The 9,891-nt window shown below is 46.7% G+C and overlaps 1 long non-coding RNA gene across 1 annotated transcript; it reads right to left on the reverse strand.

Annotated features, from left to right (window-relative positions):
- Window positions 1-7,602: 7,602 nt before the first annotated feature.
- LOC116183541 (uncharacterized) lies at window positions 7,603-9,605 on the reverse strand. Its single transcript, XR_004148178.2, has 3 exons — window positions 9,516-9,605; window positions 8,219-8,380; window positions 7,603-7,751 (listed from the first exon to the last, which is right to left on the reverse strand). It is a non-coding gene; the product is annotated as an uncharacterized LOC116183541 (long non-coding RNA).
- Between the last annotated feature and the right edge of the window lie 286 nt (window positions 9,606-9,891).

Below are 9,891 nucleotides of genomic sequence, written 5' to 3' on the forward strand. Positions count from 1 at the left end.
AGCTCATTTCCCTGGCCCTCTGATTTAGCATCACGGAAGTGCCTTCAGGATTCCTTTCAAACCCATTCTCCATAGTCTGGTTTTATATGGAAACAATACAATAAATAAAGATAATAAAAACCCAACACAAAAAAAACCAACCCCCCCCAAAAAAACAGCTTTCAATGCCATCTCCTAGACAAGATTATTTATTATACATATAGGTCAAGGTTTTGAGAGATCAACAAATGAAGGAGTAGGCTGCTGCCTTCTCTGAGGAGAAAACACCCCAACAAAGAGTGTTTGAATAGGAAAACATCCATTACAGGATGTGCAGCAACCGTGGAAAATGTGAATCCAGGAGCAGTTTTATGAGGGGTGACTCAGACATTGGTCATCCCCAGAAGAGTGGTCACAACAGTGAGGAGCAGAGTGACAGGAGAGCACCTGCATTGCAGAGCTGACGTGACTCAGTGGAGAGTTTCATCTCCAGCCTGGCAGATTCCTGTCCTGTCGTGCAAGTCCCATCCCCAGGAGCATCCCAAATCCATCCATCTGTCTGTCCCTGACAGCTGCAGGCCTGGGAGTTTGGGGCTCACACTCAGAAACTTTTCCTTTCCTTCCCAGAGGTGAAAATTTGAGGGAAGAGTGGTTCCCCTTCAATGCAGTTTTCATTCAGGATGAAAAACTGTTTTGGCCACAAAACTATTTGAAAATTCAGGTGGGTTTCACCAAACACCCCCTGCTAGCATGGTTAGGATTATGTTGATTAAAGGACAGCAGACTCTGCTCTAAAAAAGGTGGATAACTAAATTAGGTCAAAAATGAATGGAAAAAGAGGGTTATGATTTTCTAATATTTTCTTTTCTCTAGTTCCTCTGTTTTTCAATCTTCTTCAAAATCTAGAAATGGGCCAGTGAAAGAAAAAGGCCTGACTCTAGTTCAAAGACTATTCCCACAGTTCTTTTAACCTAGGGCAACTTGCTCCTGAAACCACAGAACATCCCAGCCTTGCACTCACCTGACCCCACACCTCACTCCCAGCCAGGATGGGATGGGCTGGCTCCCACAGCCTGCACTCCTTCCCTGCTGCCTGGGCAGCTCCAGGCTCTCCATCCCACAGAGCCAAGGGTCCTCCTGTCTCACCAGGATGACCTCCAGAAGCACTGCAGCTGGATATTAGAGTTCTCCAAGAACTGCAGAAATGTTGCTTGGATGCTTCTCCCACAAACACAATATTGGGATCAGAAAGAATTGTATGAAAAACCAAAGAATCAGAGCTGGCATATCTCCATCTGGCTTGAACATCTCCATTTGGAATTAAAAAAAAAAAAAAAGCCCAATTATTTTGAATTAGGCAAACAGGAAACTGGTACAAAGCAACACTGGGTACCTACCACTTCTTATACAGGCACTGGCTGGGTTCCAAGGCAGCAGTGGGCAGGCACAGGCTCAGAGGGCACCTAATTCCCCAAGCACATCAGCTGCTGCTCACCTCCTAGTCTTGCAGCAATTTTTCCCAGCTCTCAAGATTCACCCTCCTCCAAAAGCCTCAGTGGGGTGTGCAAAGCTTTGGGGCTCTGTTTTGAGCCAGTGCCCCAGGTTTTGATGGTTCTGTTATTGTGCCATTTTCTGCCCTGGCACTCAGCACCAGTGTGGGCAGCAGCATCCTGTGAATAAACCCAGCTCAGCACCAGCACCTTGCAAAGCCAGGCTAAGGCAGGATTAAAACCTGCAGGATTAAAACCTGCAGGCTGGTATTTGTAGCAGCAAGATTGGGTTGATTGATTTTATTCAGGAAGCTGTGACCACTGCCAGAAACAGTGCAGGGGAGGCAATGGGGACAGTGAGCACTTTCAGCTGTGGGACTGCAGAGTCACGTCAGGGGTCTCTTCTCTCTGCTTTTTATTAAGTTTACTTCTATTTTTTTTTTTCCTTATTTATTTTTTTACAAAGTCTGAGCCTCTTGAAGTAAGTGGAGAATTTTCCTGGGAACCCAGCGGCCTTTGGATGCAGTTTTCAGGGTGTGTGAACCCACCACCACCAAATGAGAGATGCAATGGGATTTTGGGAGCTCCTCTGCCACCTGCAGTGCAATACAAATGACCTGGCTCTCCAGGTAAGGCAGTTTTTGTCACAGCTGAATTGAAGAAGGTGTAGGTGATAGTAAAGGTGGCACATCAATCACATCTCCTTTTGAGGCAGTTTGATTGAAATAAAATCCTGAAGTGCTTTTTTTTTCACTTTTTATCATTATTTATGTCTTTCACATGTACATTCCTGGGATAAATCGAGTGAAATCTCACAGTGTGAGCAGTGATGGAAAGCAGGAGCAGCTGGCAGAGGAAGGAGCAGCTCCCAGCCTGGAAGACCCTCATGTGTTGAATAGAGCAGGAGCTTCCTGATGGGATTGTTTGCCCTGCTGACCTGCTTAATTAATTGACTCATTATCAGCAGCTCCCCCAGGAGCCATCAAACAGCACCCATGAGAATATTCTCCCTTGATACCCATCCCATAGAGAAATAGAATCTATTTATTTTTCATATTTCTCTGGTATATAATTTTCCTGCTGAGAAACACACAAAGCTGGATGTTTCCAGCTGGCCATGGAAGGATGAGAACTGAACTTGTAAATAATACAGCATATTTACATTTAACTTTTTTTTTTTAAAGGGAAATATTTTATACAGGCTTAGTTCCATGTAAGAGTGGCTCCTCCTAGGGGGATAAGCCTGGCTGGATATCACCCCTGTTCACAGGGACAGCAGCAATGCTCAGGTCTACCAAGGCCACACGATCCCAGAGCACCTGAGATGTGTCCACTGCACCAAGAATGACCTGCAAGGTAGAGGAAAGACTCAGGCCACCCAAACCCCAATTTTTTTCAAGGTCCAGTGACCAAGGAGATGGAGAGGAAAGTAAAATATGTGGGTGAGCATGACCCTGGGTTGAAACATTTTGTTTTGAACTCGTGGAAGGAGAACTGGAAAATATGGGCAAAATCAAAAGGTATTACAGAATTGGTGGAAAATTCTATGTTTTACCAGTATGGTTTATATTTGATGGAGGCAAATCCTTCAAGCAGCTTTCAAGCTGATCACAGAATAAACTGAGTTGGGAGGGACCCAGAAGAATCATCAAATCCAGCTCCTGGCCCTGCACAGCACTGTCCCCAGGAGTCCCCCTGTGCCCCAGAGCTTTGTCCAAACACCCCCTGAGCTCTGCCAGGCTGGTGCTGTGCCCACTGCCGTGGGGAGCCTGTTCAGTGCCCAGCCACCCTCTGGGGGAAGAACCTTTTCCTGATCTCCAGCACAAACCTCCCCTGGCACAGCTTCAGGCCATGCCTTGGGTCCTGGCAGCAGGAGAGTGGCTCCTGCCAGGAGAAGGGAACCTGAGGCAAAGCCCCTGGGACCCCCCTGTGAGCTGAGCACAAGCCAGGCAGGTGCATGCAGAGCTCTTGTCATCATCATGCAGCCATTTATAGCTGCAGCCATTTATAGCTGTAAACTCACTTTTATCATGCAGCAGCATCAGACAGACCTGCACACCATAAATGGAGCCATCCCATCCAGAAATACATCCCCTTCCACTTTCTGTTGATGATTCATGAAGCTTTTAACCAAACCAAAGAAACCCTCTTCATCTAAGCAAGCTCAAATAAAGGCAGTGAAGAACTTTTAGTGGTTTATGAGCTTCTGTGGAGGTTGTGTCTCAAATTCAAGCCCAGCAGATTGTTCCCAAGCACTAACAGCACCTGAGCAGCCACAGAAATAGCATAGAAATGGTATGGAAACAGGCATGAGGCCAGCTGAGTCTGGTTGGAAAGCAAAATACCTGCTTTTAGGGATGTTATGAGGAGTGGCTGGCATTTGCCTTTGTTCTGGACTGCCAAGCCATCCCAGTAAACCTTTCACACTTTTTTCTGTTTCTGTCTCTTTTGAACTCCATCATTTGCCCAGCAAAGTGCCATTAAAACTGTACCACTCAAAAAGAGTCGACCACCCTCCCTTGCCAAAATTCAGTTTAGCAGAACGTGTTGCTTGGCAAATTCTTTGTCCATAACTTCTTCTCAGGCTGGTGGCTGAGCCAAGGCAGGGCTGACCTGGCTGTAGCAGTAGTGGATTTGCATCTTTAACTCCTTCTCTGCTAACGTGCAGCATATGCTGAATGATTCATTGCACAGTTGTGAGCTGGGTGAAGAGTTTTGTCCAAAACAGGAGGAAAAGTTGATTGTTCAGTGATGGGAGCCCTTGAATGCCTTTGCAGCCTTCAGTGATGTGGTGGCATTCACGGGCAGTGCTGTTTGCAGAGCAGTGAAGGTGACCAAGCATTCCCTGCAGGTGCTTCCCTTTTATAAATCTCACATCAGGCCACTGAAACCCCAGTGTTTTGTCCTGCTGGGCTAAATTAATCCTCTAATTACATTTGTAAAAACATCTCTGAAAATTTGTGCCTGTTACAACACAAATCACCAGTTCTTCCCAAGCAGGCTCTTCCAAGGAAGCTGCTGTGGGATTTCTGCCTGTTCCCATGCAAGGTGCAGGCAGCATCAAACACATTTGAGGGTTCAATTATTCCTTGGTGTAGTATATCCTCTGTAGTGGTGGCCAGAATGACCACAGACATATTTTAGCCTGTCTTTCAACACTTTGAAATTCATTTAGCCACTCAATGAGGGCGTTTTGCACCTCTGATGTACAATGAGATAATTTGTGGAGAGTTCTAGAAAGACTGAAAGTAGAGAAAGTCATTAGTGGATTCATCCATGATAATTTTGAATTAATTTTTCCATAAAGGATGCATGAAGTAAATTTAGATTCAGTCAGTGCTTCCATGCTGGGAAATAGAAAAGACAAATTTAAAGATGGAAAATGCTACTTCAGTATTTGTGATGAAGATGAGGGATGAACCCAAGCATCCTTTTCCCTGAACAGACATCTCCATGATGAATCCCAAGGAAGACAATTCCTTATCAGCTCAGCAGGACCAGGCAGAGTCTGGGATCCTGATGCCAACTGGGATTCTAATGGCTGAACAGCCAAGGGAGCTCAGTCCCACTTCCAAAATGAGAATTTCCCCTTCTACCCAGGAGATGGCACTAAGGCATTCAGGGGAAAAGCATCACTTCAGCCTTACTAAAAACCTGGTTTTTCTGAAGTTGTACGTTGTGGGAGAAAGCTGCAAATTTTCCATTCACTGGGTTGTGCTTCTTGTGATGGGACCAACTGAGTGTCCTGAGAGAGAACATGTTTCTGGTTGTTCTTCTCATGGCTCCAGTGAGCTGTCCCCAGATCACAGCAGCCTCCATGCAGTGATGTTCCTCTGTTTTGGGTACAGGGAAGCACCAAATACTCTGAAGAAATATTCCTGTGGCTCAACCATAGCAGTAATGAGGCAACAGAATCCTGGAAAATATCTCCTAATCTCCACCAGCCACCTCCTGACTCATGCCCAGCTTGTTTCTCTGTGTTGTTTCAGGGGTTTTTTCTTGGGCTTTGTTACTTCTGCACAACCCGACTGCATCCCTTTTTGAACCCCCTTGAGCTCATGGCCGGTGTCATCTTGGTGCTGCAGAAAATGGACTGGAAATGGATGGTGTTCAGGTAAAGCCAGGATTATCTAGAGCTTCTCACCTCTTTTTGACCTCAGTGCTCTTCAGTGTGAACCCTGTGTCACTCACATGAACAAGATCCATCCACAGAAAAGCCTTGGGTGCAATTTGAAAATGAAAATTGAAAGCCTGATTCTGTGTCTGCTCCCTTCTGCCATTTGGATGTATTTGCACACAACCTGAATGTCCCCTGAGAGCAGCAGTGACTCCTGGGGAGGTGTGAGAGCTTTTGGTGTGTTTGAACCACCTTGGGACCATCACCATTCCCATTCCCAGGGGTAAAAAGCACTAACAGCAATCACTGCCATGACACACAGACCTGTATTTGGAAGGGGCAATGAGGGCTGGAGAAACAAGGGTTTGAAAGAAAATTTTGGGAAGGGGAATGGCAGGAGATGAGGATGCAATTGGCTGGATCATTTGTGGGGGCTGAACTTTCAAAGGCTGCATCTCTAAGCCTGGTGTCCAAACCTGGGAAGTACCTGAGCAGGGATGCTGCCAGAAAAACCAGGAAGGACATTTATCTCCAACATCAGCAGCTGCCTGCCTTCTCCCTGGCACAAGCTTAAGGACCCCTCTAGCAAACCCAGCATGCATCTGCCTGATCGAATATCCTCATTAGTGCTCCTGACAGCGTGTAGCACAAACCCAGGATTCTTATCCAGCCATTTTTTTTCCACCATGATTGTGATTAAAATTTTGCAATATGCTTTTTTCCTAGTGATATTACCTTGTATATGTGTTCTGAGAACTTATCTAGACCCAGCCCTCATCTGTGCAGCAAAACACAGCAGAGCAGAGTGGGAATGAGTTTGGGGAGCCCAACTCCAGCATAGGGAGGCAAGAAAATGAAGTTTTCTAATAAGAGAAAGTTATCAGTAAGGCCACAGGGTTAATTTTAAGTGGTGTAAAATCACACATTCTCAATTCTCACAGCCTCGTTTTCCTCAATGAAGTCAAACTCTTTCTCCCCTCTGATCTAAGCAAGTATGTTTCCCTATTTTCTAAGTTAAAGGCAGCTTCAGTGTTTCTGCCCTCCAACATTGCCACCAGTCCACTGCACTTAGCTACAGTGGAAATCCCAAAAGCTGCACGAGCCGTGGCCAGCAATGCCCCACACCAGGGCAGCTTTGAGAAACACTGGCCCATTCTGCTTCCCTGTATCCTCTGCTTGGAGCTTGGCCCTGCCAGACATCATTTTGCTAAATTATGTCATCATTTAGCAGAGCTTCGTCATTCATCATTTGCAGAGCTTGGATGATGAACTTTTTGGGGCAGGGACCAGTGTGCTGCTGTGTCTACACAGATCCTGCCACCAACAGGTCTGAGGATAGCTGATATTACTGTTAAGAACAAAATCAGTTGTTTTCATTATTTTTGACAATTTAGCCGTATCTGTTAAAAATTTCTTGCTTATCCCTCAATACTGCAAGGATGTCCTTTAAAAGGAATACCTTTTAAGAGTCAGGGAGAGGTTTCTCTACACCACTCACTCTGGGATAATTTTGGCATCCGTTTAGGAGACCCGTTCAGATCACCAAAGCCGCAGCAGAAGGGCTGTCAGCCCTTTCCAGGTCTGGGTTCGGTGGCTCTCCATTGCCATCTTCAGGCTGGGAGCAGCCTTGAGCCTTCCAGAAACCCAAAAATCCCGAACGGACGCGGCAAACTCAATTCCCGTTTGCCCAGCATCAGCTGAAATTGATGGTCAAAACCTGGAATAAGCTGTTGAATGTAAAGGAGGGGAAGGAGCTCGGCAAGGCTGGTACTCAGCTGCCGTGGATAACACAGGTATTTCCCTCCCTGTAAGTGGACAGGGTTTTACAGAGTAAATCAACACCAACAATGCTGTTTAACACACACTACCTCTTGCTGAGAGTCAAAGTTTTAGCATCAAGTTTTCTTTAAAGTACATAAATTAAAACTGCCCTAGAGATTTTAGCTCTGTAACCTCCATTGCCACCCTCAAAAAAAAAAAAAAAAAAATTTTCTGACAATGATAAAAGCTGAGGTTCTTGGGAGATTTTAATCATAATTTGCACTTAAAGATGTCTTTGCCGAACGTTTCACATCTGACAGACATGGTGGTGGGTTTGGAGGTTTCCAAGGCTTTCGGGGTTTCTGATGAGCAATATCACACAGGCAGCTTGGAGGGCCAAAGAGCTGTAATCACAGAATCACATTAACACATCCCAAAAGAAATCAGAAAAATGTGGAATAATGTAGGTGCCCTGGCCCAACAGGGCCAGCCTAGAAGAGGCTCCTCAGACCCAGTGTTGTCACCCAGTGGACATCATGGCACTCCCTCACCTCTCCAATCTCCAGACAGTGTCTGACCACCCTCACAGTGAAAAATATTCTCCAAATTAGATCTGGTTGGAAAATCACTTTCTAGGAGCCCAGAAAATCATAGAATGGTTTTGGTTGGAAAGGACATTTGAAGGTCATCTCACCCAACCCTCCTGCACCGAGCTGGGACAAATGCTGCTACTCTGCAGAACATTCCAGCAGCCGAACTCTCAGGTCTCATGGTAGTTTGGGCCAGGTCTCACGACTGTTCATACTTCTTCCCACTGCCTCAGTCCCTGAAATCCCAGCCCAGGGCCAAAATGGGTGATCCTGGTGCTTACCTCAGCCCCCTCGGCACCGCTCAGTTACCGACCAGTTTCCATCGCGGCGTCCATCGCGCGTCCTTCCCAAAGGGCAGCCACTGTGCAGAGATGGGGGAGGACCAGTCCAGCTGCTTCAGGAAGATGCTGTAGCTGTCTGCATACTCAGAAACCCAGCGGCTCCTGCAGAGAACGTGGGGAAGGGCATTAGGAGAGGGACTCCACACTCCACCCTGTGCTTCGTGCACCGGGACAAGGGACCTGCCTCCCCTTCTGCGGTGCTCAACCAGCCAGCCAGGAACCTGTGAGGAGCAATCACAAGCAGCTCAGTGGGGTGATGATGCCACTGAGGCAGGACGGTATGAAATGACTCCAGATCAGAAGGCGAGAGAGAACTCTGATTTATTTCAAGTACATCTCTCTTTTATAGAGACTATAGTGCAGACCAATTCTATTGGTCCTGAAATAAAAACATCTCACCCCATTGGTGTGCAATGAATGACACACAGTGGCAGAACTTATCTATAAACAATGTGAACAAGAGAGATAAAGAATTATTTACATTCTTTTCCAACAGTTTCCCAGGCTTCTGCCTGGTTAGAAACCTTCGTTTTTCTCCCTGACTGAACTGAGAATACCCACAGGATGGGGAGAGGGGGAACAGCCCATGTCCACCAGGAATGGGGCAGATGCTGTGGCATACACAGCTGCCATCGGGGCCATCTCCCACCTGGACCAACCATTACACAGGCACAGTCTCCACCCCACATATAAGTCCAGGATCACAGATTAAAATCTGCAATGCAGAGCTGAAATACATCTGTGTGTTCAGGGAAGGTCGTGGGCATGAGGCAGCAGGGAGGAATTGCCTTTCCGGTGAGAAATGAGAGCTCAGGAGCAGTTTATGCCTGTTTGGTTCATAGTGTGCAGATGAGTCACGTTGCAAACAGCTCCTGCCCTGTTTGATTTGAGAGAGCCCTTTCCCAGGGGAAGCCTGGGCATGGAAATGATGAGACATGCCTCCTGCCCCAGCCCCATGGGGATCTTCTTTCTGCGGGGATGAGGCTGTCCCAGGAGTTGTCCCCACACTCCTATAAGCCCCACTGCAAAACTTTTCAATTAAAGGCTGATAAGTCCTTAGGAGTGGATTTGTCCTCGAGGGAATTTCCTTGGGCTCGTTGCATAACATGGACAAGGAGAAATATGCCTGAGAAACACCTTCCAATTCCAAGAAGCTCCAAAACCTCTCTGGCTTACTCCTAGCCTGTTCCCCACTCCCAGCAGCCACCCTCTCCTCCCCATCCCGCTGCTCCCTTACTCATTGTAGCGGTTGTCTTCAGGGAAAACGGGAGAAGGCCTTATCTCCTCTGTATACAGCCCAGCACGGATTCCTCTCTGCGGCTCGAAATCTTGCTGGTAGATACTTTTCCACTCAAGGTCAGAGTCGTCTAGTGAAAGAGAGTCCAAATAATTTAAAGACTTTCTTTGTACCTCTGTCTCCTCTATTGCACAGTCTGAGTGTTCCCCCTTCCCCTGAGCTCCACTGGCTGTTTGTGCTTCCAGCTCTCCTGTTGGAGTTACCACGATGAAGGGATTAACCAAGGGGAAATGGAGGAATTGATTACTTGGTGTAGACAAGGTTGTTTAGATGAGATTATTCAGCCCTTATTTTCTATAACCTGTGTGAGGGAAGC

Source organism: Lonchura striata, chromosome 4 (genome assembly GCF_046129695.1).
Source record: "Lonchura striata isolate bLonStr1 chromosome 4, bLonStr1.mat, whole genome shotgun sequence".
NCBI lineage: Eukaryota > Metazoa > Chordata > Aves > Passeriformes > Estrildidae > Lonchura > Lonchura striata.